This window comes from Amblyomma mixtum, chromosome 1 (genome assembly GCF_055824585.1).
Source record: "Amblyomma mixtum isolate Tamu chromosome 1, ASM5582458v1, whole genome shotgun sequence".
NCBI classification, from domain to species: Eukaryota; Metazoa; Arthropoda; class Arachnida; order Ixodida; family Ixodidae; genus Amblyomma; species Amblyomma mixtum.
The window spans coordinates 72,374,095-72,389,394 of record NC_143012.1 but is presented as its reverse complement, the minus strand read 5'-3'; the positions used below and the strand labels follow the sequence as shown (position 1 = coordinate 72,389,394).

At 48.6% G+C, this 15,300-nt stretch overlaps 1 protein-coding gene across 2 annotated transcripts in view; it reads left to right on the top strand.

Moving 5' to 3' along the window:
• Positions 1-15,300, top strand: part of LOC149366768 (piwi-like protein 1) — a 40,862-nt gene continuing 25,562 nt past the window's right edge. Inside the window, exon 1 of one of the 2 annotated variants that reach the window (XM_089552275.1) lies at positions 1-138. The gene's annotated coding sequence lies outside the window, so the exon portion shown is untranslated. Of the gene's footprint in view, positions 139-9,001; positions 9,159-15,300 lie in introns of those variants that run through there. The other variant, XM_089552266.1, reaches the window with a different exon arrangement.

The following is a 15,300-nucleotide window of genomic DNA, read 5'->3' as shown; positions in this document are numbered from 1 at the left end:
CGTAGGCGTCATCACGTGACACTCGCACGCGTATTTAAGGGATCCGACTTGAGTAACGCAGCGGTTCGTCAAACGGTTTCACAGTAGTGCGGATGGACAGTCTAGATCATGAACTAAGGTGTCGCAATTGAAATTACCGTGAGTACTGTTATTCTCTGTGTGGCAGTGTTTTCCTATGCTTTTCTTTAGACATGGAGAATTGGTTGCACTCCTGAAAGAAGCACGCAGACTCGGCTTAATGTCGACAAGGGGCAAGCATTCTAGGGCTCTGCGAATAGGAAGTCACGTTCAGGAAACAAAAAAAAAACGCACGAATTCACGCGTCCCTTATATAAGAGAAATTCTAAGTTCCGTGGAGTGTTGAGGAATTACGCATGCCGTCTTTTCTCTGATGCTTTGTGATTGAGATCGGTCGCTAGGCCTGACGGCGCGTTTCACGACCAGCGTACGCATGATTAGCCTGGTTCCGGCAATTATCGTCCCGGTATACTATTTCTTTTAACTGCGGTGTATTGCCTCGGTGTTGATTGAAATCGTTTCCGCGCATCGGAAATTTGGCTATTATGATTCATTTTTACGATCGAAACGGGACTGGGATGAAAGCGTGAGTTTCGCTTGCATAAACAGGCTTAGGTGAGCTAAGCGGCCGCCATCAAATTTTTAGCATTTAGCTAACCTATGCTAACCGCATCGAGTGATGATTCAGCAGCTGCGTTTGCTCAATGGTTATGGTGTGTGCTCGGCTGCAGCCCCGAAAGACGCGGGTTCGCTCCCGGCCGCGGCGGTCGCATTTCGATGGAGGCAAAATGCTTGAGGACCGTGTTCTGCGCGATGTGAGTGCGCGTTAAAGAACTCCAAGCGTCGACATTATCCGGAGTCTTTCATACGGCGTCCCTCATAGCCCGAGTCGCTTTGGGACATTTAACGTCGCCCAGAAACCAAACCCGTCAAGGGGCGATAATGGAAACGCTATGTAACAGCAAAACGTTGGGCGGACTACATTGGAGAGTTTTAGTATTAACAGAGAGTTTTAGTATTGCGGGCTTTGCGTAATTGCGTGCATAGCGGAATAGCGGGTCCAGAGTTCGCATGCGCAGAACGCTAACGGGGAAATAGCGTTAGCGTACGCACGCAATTTTCAGAATTTAGCGTTGCGGCAGTTGCGGCTTTTGCGCCCTTAGCGTGGAAACATGGCGGCGTCCTTTCAAGCGACAGCCGCCCGCTTCAGCCGATTCAGCAGCTCTTGCGATTCCGGTCGGCATGTTTACCGGCAACTACTGGTGTTTTTGCTTTTCGCTATGACTTACCTTGCTTCGACGATAAAGTTTAAGCTGCAATTCAGCCCAGTTTTTGAGATACGCTCTCGATTCTGGAGCGCGCAAGCCTAATGGAACCTCATGCTGCCCTGCTACCGTCTGCAACGACCCGAAACGCAGCAGAAACCTAGCAAAAACGTCTGGAACGAGACAAAAATAGATTTGGAGGTTTTTCGCGGTGTTTTATGGACTTGTATTGAAGTTTTTGAACATTAGACGTCATGTGATGGCAAATTTTCTTGCTCCAACGGCTTGTAGTTAACATTGCATTTACTAGATGGCGCCACTATTTTACGTTTTCATTTCATTTTATTTCAATTTCGGGATCATTTTGCAGACGAAAATGAACGCTGCACTAATAATTCGTTTAAAAAACTCCGAAATATTATACTTTGGCAAGTTAGCGGCAATGTCAACCATTTTAGAAGGACCGTTGGCATCCATGTCAAGCAGATGGCGTTTAGCGTTTTCAAAGCGCTATACTAAAACTCTCTGAGGGGATAAGTTGCTTGCGGCCCGCTATCACGCTAACGCTATACTAAAACTCTCCAACATTGCGGCAGTTTCGCCTTTTGCGCCCTTAGCGTGAAAATATGGCGGCGTCCTTCCAAGCTAGAGCCGCCCGCTTCAGCCTTTTCAGCAGCCCTTGCAATACTGGTGTGCATGTTTACTGGAAACTACTGGTATTAAGGCGAAAGCCTTTAATGCCTCATACTGTCGTTAGCCGACGCTGTCGGCAGCCGTGTCGACAGACGCTCTCGGCAGCCGTGTCGACAGACGCGTCGGCAGATTTGTCCGCCTTTCGGCGTCGCTGCTTAAAAAGAAACTGCGCCGAGGGTGGGAATCGAACCAGAGCCTTTGGCATTTGAAGCGGAGACGCTACCACTCCGCCACGAAGGATCAAGGTTCGAGCAAGAATAAAGGCGCATCTAGTGAATGCATGGGTTTCATAAATAAAATAAAAGGAATAAAGTGAAGGAAAGGAAAAATAGAAAAAACAAGAAAATAAACAAAAATAAAAATAAGATATGAAAATAAAAACAAAAACAATAAAAATAAGAAAAAGAACCAAAGAAATCAAAATATGAAGAATAAAAATAAATAAAACAACCAGTGCGCCAGGAAACGCTTTCGCCTTGCAGCACTTCAGAGAGCCAGTGTCCCCTCAATTTTTTTTGCTTTCCGTTATGAATTCCCTTGCTTCGACGATAAAGTCTAAGATGCAATTCAGCCCATTTTTTGAGATACGCTCTCGATTCAGGAGCGCTCAGGCCTAACGGGACCTGAAGTTGCTCTGCTGCCGTCTGCAACTGTCCGGAACGTAACACAAATGTCCGGAACAAAACAAAAATAAATTTCGAGCTTTGTCGCGGTGTTTTATGCACTTAATTGTAGGAAAACAGCAATTTATATTGAATTTACAACAGTTTCTTGAACATTAGACGCCTCGTGATGAAAAATTTGTTGCTCGTACGGTTTGTAGTTAACCTTGCCTTGACCAGGAGGCGCCACTGCTATGCATTTTATTTCAGTTTTGGGTCATTTTGCTGGCGAAAATAAGAGCTGCTGTAATATTTGCCTTAAAAGACTCTTAAACATTATATTATAATCTAGCAGCGTCTCAAAACAGACGCTGCTTGAAAGACCATTTTCTGGTGCGCTTTTGTTTCATACATTGATCGCTTTACAAGGCTTTGAGCATTAAGCGAGTTATATCATGCAGAGAGTTTGTTTCTTTAGGAAAGGAAATGGCGCAGTACTGCTCTCGCATGTCTGTGGGCACCCGAACCACGCCGTAAAGGAAGGGAGAGAGGTGAGAGTTAAAGAACAAGAGGAACCGGTGCCGTAGTGGAAGTCTCCGGAATAATTTCGACCACCTGTGAACCCTTAACGTGTAGTGACGTCACACATCACGCGGGCGTCCCTTGCATTCCGCCTCCATCGAAACGCGACCGCCGCGGTCGACTCCGCCCAAGCGCGACCGCCGTAGCCGGCTCCGTACCTGGGAGCTCCGGCTCAGTAGCCGAGAGTGCAACCGCTGATTGAGTGAATGAACTTTACTGTAGTTAATGAGGCATAGTGGGGCGTCTTGGCCGCTAGGTGGGGGCGACTGCTTGGGCCCATAAACTGAGAGAGACTTGTTGCAAGTTCTCTGTAGTTGTCTGAAGTACATTCCATCGTTCTTCAGAGGGAGGAGAGCTGGCAGTAGTGCGTGTGCGGGCGGAGCTACTGCGGCCGGTTATCAAACGATGATTATCGACAACGCGAAATCGACAAAACGCTCGACACGCTCGCCTTGCCACTACCACGCCTGATGGCCAAGTAGCGAGTATATTGTTGTTGTTGCGACTGGGAGAAGGATGAAAAGGAAAGTGCACGGGCCTGCCTACTGGCTCGAGCCGAGCCACCAACGCTGCCACGTGCAGACAGAGGAGACTTGAAAGATCAATGATAAAAAGGAAAGACGCGCGTCGCAGCAACAACTGCGTCCGCCGAAGCGGACGCTGGCTGAAAAAAAACAGATGAGCGGCCGTAACCGCGATTCGTCACCACCTCCCTAGCGAGTATATTTGGCAAATATTGGCAAGTGCTGTGTAAAACGCTTTCGCCTCCATGCACTTTAGACAGTAGAAGTGGAGCCGGCCCCGTAAGAGTCGGTCCAATCATACCACCCTGTGCCCTGTCATCATCATCATCATCATCGGCGAAATAATGAAAACTGGCCACTAGCGAGTATATTGGCAATTGGCCAGTATTCATTATTTCGCCAATGGTGGTGATGATGATGAAAGGGATTGGTACAGGGTGGTATGATTGGACAAACTCTTAAGAGGCCGGCTCTCACAAACGAAAAATTCAAGGGCACTTTGTCCAAAGTGCGTAGAGCTGAAAGCGTTTTCCGCACCACTTCGCCTATGTGACACTGGTGACGTCACCACTGGATGACGTCACACATAACTGATGACGAAGTAATGACAAATTACTAATTAGTGACTAATTACTGATTAATGACTAAAAAATTCAAAGATGCACTTTGTTGACCTAAAGTGCGGTGAAGCGAAAGCCTTGAATGCGATGTTGCTGCTTGTGCGTCTGATGTGTGGTTGAGATGTTAAGCTTCGCCTCTAAGAGTGGAAGGCTACAGCGTCTTGCAAAGCTGCCAGGGGGTCCACAGAACGCCATCTCCCGTTCGCCTCTACACCTTGCTCGTCAGTAAATTGGTTTTTGAGGAAAGGAAATGTGTCTGTCTCGCATACCACGGTGGACACCTGAACATCGCCGTAAAGGAAGGGGGGAAGATGGGAGTGAACGAAGACACCGTATTCACTAGACGCGCCTTTGTTCATTCCAAACCATCGACACCATTGTATCGGCAGCCTTATCTGGGGTATTTGGACATCAGTGTTCTAAAGCTTGTTAGGTGGATGTGCATTCAGGCAGCCGCTAAAACGTTCTTTTTCAAACTAAACACAGCGACGCTGCCTGTCAAGACATTTCTTAATGACAAGGGGATGGTTGTACCCTGGAATGTGAATTGCCGTCTGTGTAACGGGCCTGAGACAATTGATCATTGCTTCATCCTGTGCCGTGTTGCCATGTTTTTTTTTTTTGGGACATAATACAACGAACTCTTAAGAAGGACATTGAAATTACACCATACACTATTAGATTTCTGCCTGTTGTCAAAAACTCTGTTGTGCCTTATGACCTGTTTGTGTTGATGGGACTATTCAGTCTTTGGGAAAGCCGTATGATGGACAGACATGCCGAGCCACCAAGATCGTCCAAATCTGTGTTTCGTGAACAGTGTGCTTTGGTGAGGAGTGCCTCCAAGCTGGCTGCCGTGCCTAGATGCATGTGTGTGCCTTTCTGAATTTTGATGTTTTGATGGGGATGCAGTGTTGAGTTAGGGCTATGGCGGGCTCCTATTAAGCAGCCCGGTAACTTCAGACGCGGACCAGTTTCCTTGAAGTTTTCCCCCTTTTTACGGAAGTTCTTCCACGCAATAAAGAAAAAAAAGCTGGCATGGCGAAGTTGTTAGCATGCTCGTCTCGCACTCCGGAGACCGGGGTTCGATTCCCGGACTCGACCAATTTTTTACTCGGTTTTATTTATTCATGTGGTCTGACTAGAAATGTTAATTAGGCTAATTTGGTAATTAAGCAGTAAACTAAACTCATTACCACTTATTCAGAGCATCACTATACAATCCCTTTAATTGGTGGTTACTTGCCAAAGTACGATTGGCCCCGTTTGAAAATCGCGCACTGTAACGTCACGATCATTTCGACCAATTGAAAAGCGTGACATTTCTGTCGACAACTGCTGCTTACAACGATGAGGCATTAAAGGCTTCCGCCTTAATACTAATTAACTGCTAATTAATGGCGCTTAAGCTTCGCCTTTAGGAGTAGACCGCGACAGCGTGTTATAGCGCTGCCAGGCAGTCCACGGAACGCCACCACCCGTTCGGCGCGATGCCTTGGCCTTTGAACGCGACGGATTTGAGGGAAGTAAATGGCGCAGTAATTCTCTGTCACCTCGGTGGACACCCTAACCTCACCTTAAAGGAAGGGACGAACGCCACCACCCGTTCGGCGCGATGCCTCGCCCTTTTAAAGCAACGCTTTTTGAGGAAAGTAAATGACGCAGTAATTCTCTGTAATCTCGGTGGACACCCGAACCGCAGCGTATAGGATGTCGGAGCGAAAGAAGAGAAAGAGGGGCCGTAATAAAGAAGCCGAAAATTGTATTTGAGGAAAGGAAGTTACGCAGTAACTGTCTCGCTTATCTTGGTGGACACCCGTCAAAACGCGGACACATCTACCGACACGGCTGTCGACACGGCCTTTAACGACAGTATGAGGCATTAAAAAAGGCTTTCGCCTTAATAGCGTGATCTCGTGTGTCAAATTGCTAGCAAGCTTAACCTCGGCGTCCCGGCGCCTCTTCTCAGTGCATAATACGCGTCTGTGTGAAGAGTTTTAGTGCGCGTTAAAGAACCCCAGGTGCTCGAAATTTTCGGAGCCCTCCACTACGGCGTCACTCATTGCCTGAGTCGCTTTGGGATGTTAAACCCCATTAACCAAACCAAACCATCTTTTCATATTCTCAAACCACCGCTGTTGCTCAGGCGCTCGTCTACCGAGCCGGAGTAACCGCGTTTTAACCTAGGTCGCTTCGTTTTCGGGAGATGACGCCAGGAATCGAACCGACGCCATGAATTCCGACGCCAGAAATCGAACCCGGCGTCGGAGTGGTATAGTGCCTCATCCCCCCAAAACGAAGTGAACGCGACCGCGGCGGCCGCGTTTCTAGCGAGGCAAAAAGCAATAGGCGTCCGTGTGCTGTGCGACGTCAGTGCGCGTTAAAGATCCCTGGGTGGTCGAAATTATAAAGTATTGTAGCGTGAGCTACATTGGCCAGAGTCTCGCCGCTTCGCGTGCTGGCTCCGTCGACCACACTGCGCATGCGCGAGGAGCGAGTGACGTCACTGCGCACAGCTGGCGCGCCTCGCAGCGCGCGTTCGGCGTCGCCTCGCCGCTGCTGCCGCCGGGGCAGAGCCACGTGACGTCACTGCTCACGCTACATATATCCTGGCATTGCACAGCTAAGCCACTGCAAACTTTTTTAGAGCGCAGCTCTTTGGCGTCCGTTCCTGGGTTTCGCGTCGTCGTCGGCGTCGGCGTCGGCCTCGTAACCAGCTCCGCCCCCAATGTCACGCTTTTCAATTGGTCGAAATGCTCGTGACGTCACAGTGCGCGAATTTCAAATGAGGCCAATTGTACTTTGGCTAGTAACCATGCAACCAATCAAAGGGATCGTATAGTGATGCTGCAACTAAGTTGGACTGAGTTTAGTTAATTGCTTAATTAATCAATTAGCTTAATTAATATAGAGGAGAATGAAGAGGTCAGAAGAAAAGAAAAGAAAAGAAAGACGCGCGCCGCAGCGACAACAGCGTCCGCGGAAGGAGACGCTGCTGAAAAAAACATAAGTACGAAGCCGCGTTCCCTCCACCACCACGCACTTCCCCACTCAGTAAGACGTTGCTCGTTTCATATACGTTGTGTCGAACATCCTAGACAGTTCCAACAATTGACAGGTTAATGACAGAACACGATGGATAGAAATACAATAATATAAATATGAAATAGCCTAATTAACCTTTCTAGTTAGACCGCATAAATCAATAAAACCGAGAACGAAATTGGTCGAGTTGGGGAATCGAACCAGGGTCTCCGGAGTGCGATACGATCACGCTAGCCACTCCGTAATGCCAGCTGAATGGTTTGGAATGAACAAAGGCGCGTCTAGCTAATACGGCGTCTTCGTTCACTCCCATCTTCCCCCTTTCCCTTACGGCGAGGTGCAGGTGTCCACCCAGATATGCGAGAGAGATACATTTCCTTTCCTCAAAAAATAAATTTACCGTCCAGCAAGGCGTACAGCCGAATTGGCGATGGCGTTCTGTGGACTCCCTGGCAGCGTTGCAAGACGCTGTCGCGTTCCACTCTTACAGCCGAAGCTTAACATGTTAACCACACATCAGTAACACACGCAGACAGCCAATGGACGCGTCATTCGCTGGCAGCACTTGATTCATCATTCACAACCACATTCTTAACGTACGCTCCCTTGCCGCACATGCCAAGGACGTACACCACGATCACATTCTGCGCCATTCCTCTGTACTTTGCTTTGCTGAAACCTGGATGGATCCCGAAGAGCCTCTCGAAATCATAGATTTCCTATACTGCTGTGGTGCTCGCAGAGACCACAACAGAGCGGCGGGAGTCGCTATCTACTTGCGCACAGGTCTCTCTGCAATACCAGTCGAAATGTTTGGCACGTCACATGAAGTTAGCGAACTGTGCGCCGCAAAGTTGCCCAACGGCTTGCTGGTAGTAGCTGCCTACTTCGCCCCTACCGCACTCACGAAAGACGTCGTGCACTTCCTGCAACTCGCATTAACCGTCCATCGATCCACACCGATGTTAGTAGTGGGGGACTTTAATGTTGACATAAAGACAAACAGCAATTTTCTAACACTTATGCGGGAGAACATCCCGTTCCTCTCGCTCGTAACGCGTCCCACGGCTGTGACAACCTCGCGAGGCACTTGTATAGATCTCGTCTTTGAGAATCAAGCATTGGTGTACCAATTCGAACATATATCACTCTATTTCTCCGACCACAAAGCTTCCTTCATGACTGTCAAGAACTGTTAGTGGAGTCTTTGTTAAAGGAATACGTGTGAAAAATAAAAAAAAAATTCTGTGATAGCGCATACATGTGTTGCTCGATTTCTTTGCCTCAATCTATCGAAAAGGTGAAACAGCTTATTTGCTGCGCTCAAATTTCGCATTAAAAAGTAACGTAATCGTCGGTAATTTTTTTTCCATCTATCTAATTTGGCACCTCTTTCTCTCTTTCTTCTTTCACTCCCAGCACCTCTTTCTCTCTTTCTTCTTTCACTCTCTTCTTTCACTCCCAGCACCTCTTTCTCTCTTTCTTCTTTCACTCCCACCGACCTCCCTTACCTTACGGCTCGGTTCAGGTGCCCACCGAGATGTGAGAGACAGATACTGCCTCATTCCCTTTCCTCAAAAAGTAATTTACCACATTCTCCGACAAATGACAGACGCGTCTCTTTTTGTTTTTTGTTTAGAGGCGCGCGTTTAGCAGCGAGGGCGTCATCACGTGACACTCGCCCGCGTATTTAAGGGATCCGACGCGAGTGACGCGCCGATTCATCAAACCGTAATACTGTAGTGCGGTCGGCGGCTTTTTTGGTGGACGGCGTTTATCATGGTTTGAAGTTTGTCTAATGGAAACTCCGTGAGTACTGTTTTTCGCTGCTTTGCAGTGTTCTTCCCGTGCTTTTTTTAGACCCGGAAAACGCGTTGTACTACTGAAAGAAGCGCGCAGACTACGCTTAGTTGCGACAACGGAAAGCATTCTAGGGCTCTGCGAATAGCTAGTCACGTTCAGGGAACAAAAAAAGACGCACGCATCGACGCGTCTCTTGCGAGATAAAATTCTAAGTTCCGTGCGTGTTGAGGAATTTCGCATGCTGTCTTTTCCCTGACGCTTTGTGATTGAGATAGGTCGCTAGGCCTGACGACGCGTTTCAGAGTGGTGTACACATGGTTATCTTGCTTCCCCGCAATTATCGCCTCGGTATAATTTTTTTTTCTCAACCGCGGTGTACTACCGCGGTGTTATTAATTCGAAATTGATTCCGCGCATCGTAAATTTGGCTGCAAAAATTTATTTTTGCGAGCAAAACGAAATTGGGATTGCCGAGCACGTGGCGAGGACGCGTTTAGGCGCGGGATCGCGAACAGGCAATTGTACGAATTGGAAAGTGCGTCATAGCGGACAGCAAGGGAAGAGGATGGGCGTTAATTATTGCGGGAATGCACTTTGCTGCTCCGTACTTTTTTCCCAAGAGTTGGAGTTTGTTATTTCTTGGTGGAGACGCCTTTTAACGTCGCGTTTCATCCCTGCGTTAGAGTTTTTAAACGTTGCTGTTTGCTTATTGTTCCTTACAAAAAAAAAAAGTGCTCGATTCCGTAACCGAGTTGTGCTTCTTGCTGCATGCATATAATGGATTTCTGGGCGTGATCAGCTGAGAGAAGCTACTTGAACGCACGCTTGTCGAAAAAAAAAATGTGCTTAGCGGGGGCAGTTCAGAAAAAAAAAGTGTGGGAACTCAAGCAGTATAAGGTTAATTTTAAGGTAGATTAAAGTTGGTGAGCGTTCTGTTTAGCGTTGCGCGGTCTTCGGACTGACGCTGGTGGAACGCGCGGATTTTTTTCTGCCTTTCGCCGACGTGCTAAGGGAACTACGACTCAATTCAACGCTGTGTGAAATTTGAAAGCTTTGCAAAACATTTTTTTCGTTCTTTTCGAGTGTATTCTTTTTATATTGCCTAACGCTGCGTCGTTGGTTTATTAAATGCGTTTATCGAGATGTCGTTTGAAGTCGCGTTCGAGTAACGCGCGCTATATCCCTCCATTCGCAAACTCGAACGCTGCTCTTGGCTGGTAGTGCCGTTGCGTTTGTATTATTGTGCCGCTTTGTTAAATTTATTTCAGAAGCTTATAATCTGCAGTGCAGTGGTACGTTACACTTGTTTAATCCGGGTATCTCTGTGGTGTGTGAGCTCCTATACTTTGCCTGAGCAGACGCTCTTGGAGTTCGCGGACAGGTGTCCGTTCAGTGAGAATCGCTGAGACGGCCAATGAGTTCACCCTCGGTAGTGTCATTGCGTTTGGATTATTGTGCCGCTTTATTAAATTTATTTCAGAAGCTTATAATCTACAGTGCGGTGGCACGTTACACTTGTTTAATCCGGGTATCTCCGCGGTGTTCGAGCTCCTATACTTTGCCTGAGCAGACGCTCTTGGAGACCCGTCAGTTCACGGACAGGTGGCCGTTCAGTGAGAATCGCCGATACGGCCGAGGAGTTCACCCTAGGCTTTTACCTACGCTTTGCCTGAGCAGACGCTCTTGGAGATCCGTCAGTTCACGGACAGGTGTCCGTTCAGTGAGAATCGCTGAGACGGCCGAGGAGTTCACCCTAGGCTTTTCCTTACGCTTTGCCTGAGCAGACGCTCTTGGAGATCCGTCAGTTCACGGAGAGGTGTCCGTTCAGTGAGAATCGCTGAGACGGCCGAGGAGTTCACCCTAGGCTTTTCCTTACGCTTTGCCTGAGCAGACGCTCTTGGAGATCCGTCAGTTCACGGACAGGTGTCCGTTCAGTGAGAATCGCTGAGACGGCCGAGGAGTTCACCCTAGGCTTTTCCTTACGCTTTGCCTGAGCAGACGCTCTTGGAGATCCGTCAGTTCACGGACAGGTGTCCGTTCAGTGAGAATCGCTGAGACGGCCGACGAGTTCACCCTAGGCTTTTCCTTCCGCTTTGTCTGAGCAGACGCTCTTGGAGATCCGTCAGTTCACGGACAGGTGTCCGTTCAGTGAGAATCGCTGAGACGGCCGACGAGTTCACCCGAGGCTTTTCCTTCCGGGCCGAACCGAGCGAGGTGGTCTTGACAGACAGGGACCACAAGCTACGATACGGAGAAATTACACAGCGCTGTCGTTTTCAACGAGCTAGACTTCCTCCAACGGATAGATTTTTGAGCAGATGCCAAGCCATCAGCTGGCGCCGGTTACACAATCTTTACACATTTCCAAACCCGGCCCTCTGTTGTCTTAGGTACCCAGGGCAATGTTCAGAAAAATGCGCAGACAGCGAACTTGAAGCCACCTTCGACCACATAGTGTCCTTTCCGCGTCTTTTGGGTTAGCAGCCGAACGCCATAACCACTAAGCCACTGCGGCGGCAGCACGTCGGCCGATGGCTTTATTAAGGCGGACGCCTTTAATGCCTCATCGTTCTAAGCAGAAGTTGTCGACCGAAATGCCACGCTTTTCAGTTGGTCTAAACGGTCGTGACGCCACATTGCGCGAATTTCAAACGGGGCGAATTGTACTTTGGCTAGTAACCATGCAACCAATTAAATGGATCGTATAGTGATGCTCCAATTAAGTGGGACTGAATTAGTTAATTGCTTAACCAATTAGCCTAATTAAGCTTTCTAGTCAGACAGGATAAATAAAAAATTCAGGGGCCACTTTGGCTCTTTAAAGTGCTGCAAGGCGAAAGCATTTCCTGGCGCACTGTTCGTTTTTACTTTTTATTTTTGTTCCTTTTCGGATTTTTATTGTTTTTATTTTAATTTTCATCTCTTACTTTTATTTTGTTTTTGTTTATTTTCTTATTTTTATTTTCCCCTTCCTTCACTTTATTCCTTTTATTTTATTTATGAAACCAATGCATTCACTAGATGCGCCTTTATTGATGCTCAAACCTTGAGTTTATTAGTTTATGGGGTTTAACGTCCCAAAGCGACTAAGGCTATGAGAGACGCCGTAGTGGAGGGCTCCGGAAATTTCGACCACCTGGGGTTCTTTAACGTGCACTGACATCGCACAGTACACGGGCCTCGAATTTCTCCTCCAAAGAAATTCAACCACCGCGGCCGGGATCGAACCCGCGTCTTTCGGGCCAGCAGCCGAGCACCATAGCCACTGAGCCACCGCGGCGGCTGCTCAAACCTTGAGCCTTCGTGGCGGAGTGTTAGCGTCTCCGCTTCAATTGCGAAAGGCTCTGGTTCGATTCCCACCCTCGGCGCAGTTTCTTTTTAAGCAGTGACGCCGAATGGCGGACAAATCTGCCGACGCGTCTGTCTACATCGCTGCCGACGCGTCTGTCGACACGGCTGCCGACAGCATCTGTCGACACCACTGCCGACGCATCTGTCGACATGGCTGCCGACAGCGTCTGCTAAAGACAGTATGAGGCATTAAAGGCTTTCGCCTTAAAAACATGTTTTACCGACAAGCAAGAGGTAGAGCCGAACGGGCGATGGCGTTCTGTAGACCCTGGCAGCGTTGCAAGACGATATAGCGTTCCACACTCAGAGGTGAAGCTTCACATCGTAACCACACATCATTGCCACAAGCAGCAACACCGCGCTTAAGGATTTCGGCTCTCCGTACTTTAGGTCAACAAAGCGCCCCCCCCCCCCCCCCCCCTGAATTTTTTACGTATGATATGTTTACGTAAGTCCCCCTTGTTAAAACAGATGCGGTCGGTGCTCGGTCTTCTTTCTCTCGTAGTCCATACATGTGCAGCTTTGAGGCTTGGTAAGCTCGCAGCGCACACCATGTACAGGGCCGTCCACTCTTAGGGTGAACACGAGAGCGCTTGGCTACTCTCTCCGGAGCTACAGTGCGTCCGACATAGTCGTGTATTGACGCTAACGGGCGAACCAGGCGAAGCACCACCTCCCTTTGCGCCCGCGCCACTTTGCTTCAGTGCGTGTTCACCTTAAGAGTGAACATGAGTGAACATGCGTACGACCTTGACCTCCCTTTGCGCCCGCTCCACTTTGCTTCAGTGCGTGTTCACCTTAAGAGTGAACATGAGTGAACATGCGTACGACCTTGTACGTTGACTTGTGTAAGCAGTAGCGTCCCGAATGACGCCCAGCACGAGTCTTCCGGGCTTTGCCGTAAAGCGAAACTCCGCTGTGATTAGTTCGAGCCATTCCTTCCAGTACATATCGCGTGTGTTACTCATGGCAGTTTGCTCGGGAGTGCACCGTTGTATCATTAAGGTGGAAGCCTGTAATACCTCATCATTGTAAGCAGGAGTTGTCGACAGAAATGTCACGCTTTTCAATACGACGAAATGTCGTGACGTCACAGTGCAGGAATTTCAAACCGGGCCGATTGTACATTGGCTAGTAACCATGCAACCAATTAAAGGGATAGTATAGTGACGCTCCAAGTAAGTGGGTCTGAGTTTAGTTAATTGCTTAATTACCACATTAGCCTATTAACCTTTCTAGTCAGGCCAGATAAACAAAACCGGGTAGTAAATTGGTTGACTTGGGGAATCGAACCAGGGTCTCCGGAGTGCGAGACGAGCGCGCTAACCACTCCGCCATGCCAGCTCGATTGTTTGGAATGAACAAAGGCGCGTCTAATGAATACGGTGTCTTCGTTCTCTCCCATGTTCCTCGCTTCCCTTACGGCGAGGTTCAGGTGTGCACGGAGATATGCGAGACAGATGAATTACCTTTCCTCAAAAAATTTGGCAGTGGCTTAGCTCTGGTTAAGTCTGGATATACAAGCGAAAAGCTGCAGTTGTGCTTGGTTTGACGTCATGGCTGTCACAGTTGGAGCACAATGCACTGGGAGCACCACGATATCGGTGGAGGCGTTCGGCCGTCCACACACTGCCTGTATGGAGGCGGAGGAGGAGACGCGGTTGTAGTGAATGCGGGTGCTGTCTTAGAAGGTTGCTTTACAGACGTATACTGTGGTGTCCATTCCTTTCGGGTGTACACCAAGATATGAGAGAAGGGCATTTCATTTCCTTAAACCAGTTTTCATTTCATTTACCTGAAGGCCCTTACGGCGCGGTCTCGGTTATCCACCGAGATATGAGAGAGAGACAGGCGTCGTTTCCTTTCCTTAAAACCAACTTTCTTTTGATTATATATCCTTTACGGCGCGGTTCGGGTGTCCACCGAGATATGAGAGTTTCCTGGCGCACTGTTTCTCTCTTATTTTTGTATTTGTGCCGCGTGTGACGTCTCTCGGTTGCGCCCATGCGCGGCTGTGGTATATCTTGGCTCCGATGGCTCACACGAAGCGCGGCTGTGGTGCGGGTAGTGAAGCTTTCCGCTTCAAAACCAATTTACCGGCGAGCAAGGCGCAGAGCCGAACGGGCGATGGCGTTCTGTGGACTCCCTCGCAGCGTTGCAAGACGCTGTCGCGTTCCACTCTTGCCACACAAGCGGCACAAGCGGCACAAGCGGCAGCACCGCGCTTAAGGCTTCCGCTCACCGCACTTTAGGTCAACAAAGTGCCCCCCAGAATTTTTGCTCCTTGTCATACAGTGGGCCTCAGACACCGTTTTAACGGTATTGTGAATGAATTATTCATCTGCTCGCAGAAGCGTACTTGCTGGCGACCTTATATCTGCTCCATGCTAAGCCTTATTCTGATTCAAAAGGAGATAAAGCGTAAATGGAAGCTAGGACCTTATAGCGAACCAACTGGACACCCAGCCAGGGCTCCTGAACCGTTAATTTCACCACCTGGAGCGTGATACCACCGCCACGCGAGTAAACATCAATGCTGTTGTCTTCCTACCGCTGTATCCAGTCCCAACGGAAGATCAAACCTTCTTATGTGAAAGTTGTATTATGTCTCCGGAGAACATGTAAGCTTGCAAGTTCTGAAAAGCCGTGTTCGAGTACGGGTGTCTTGCAGTTGCCTTCTCATACATGTCCCTTTCAACCTCCGGAGCTCTCCACTATGGCGTCCCTCATAGCCTTAGTCGCTTTGTGACGTTAAACCCCATAAACCAACCAACTATTCTTGTATTTTAAGAGTGAC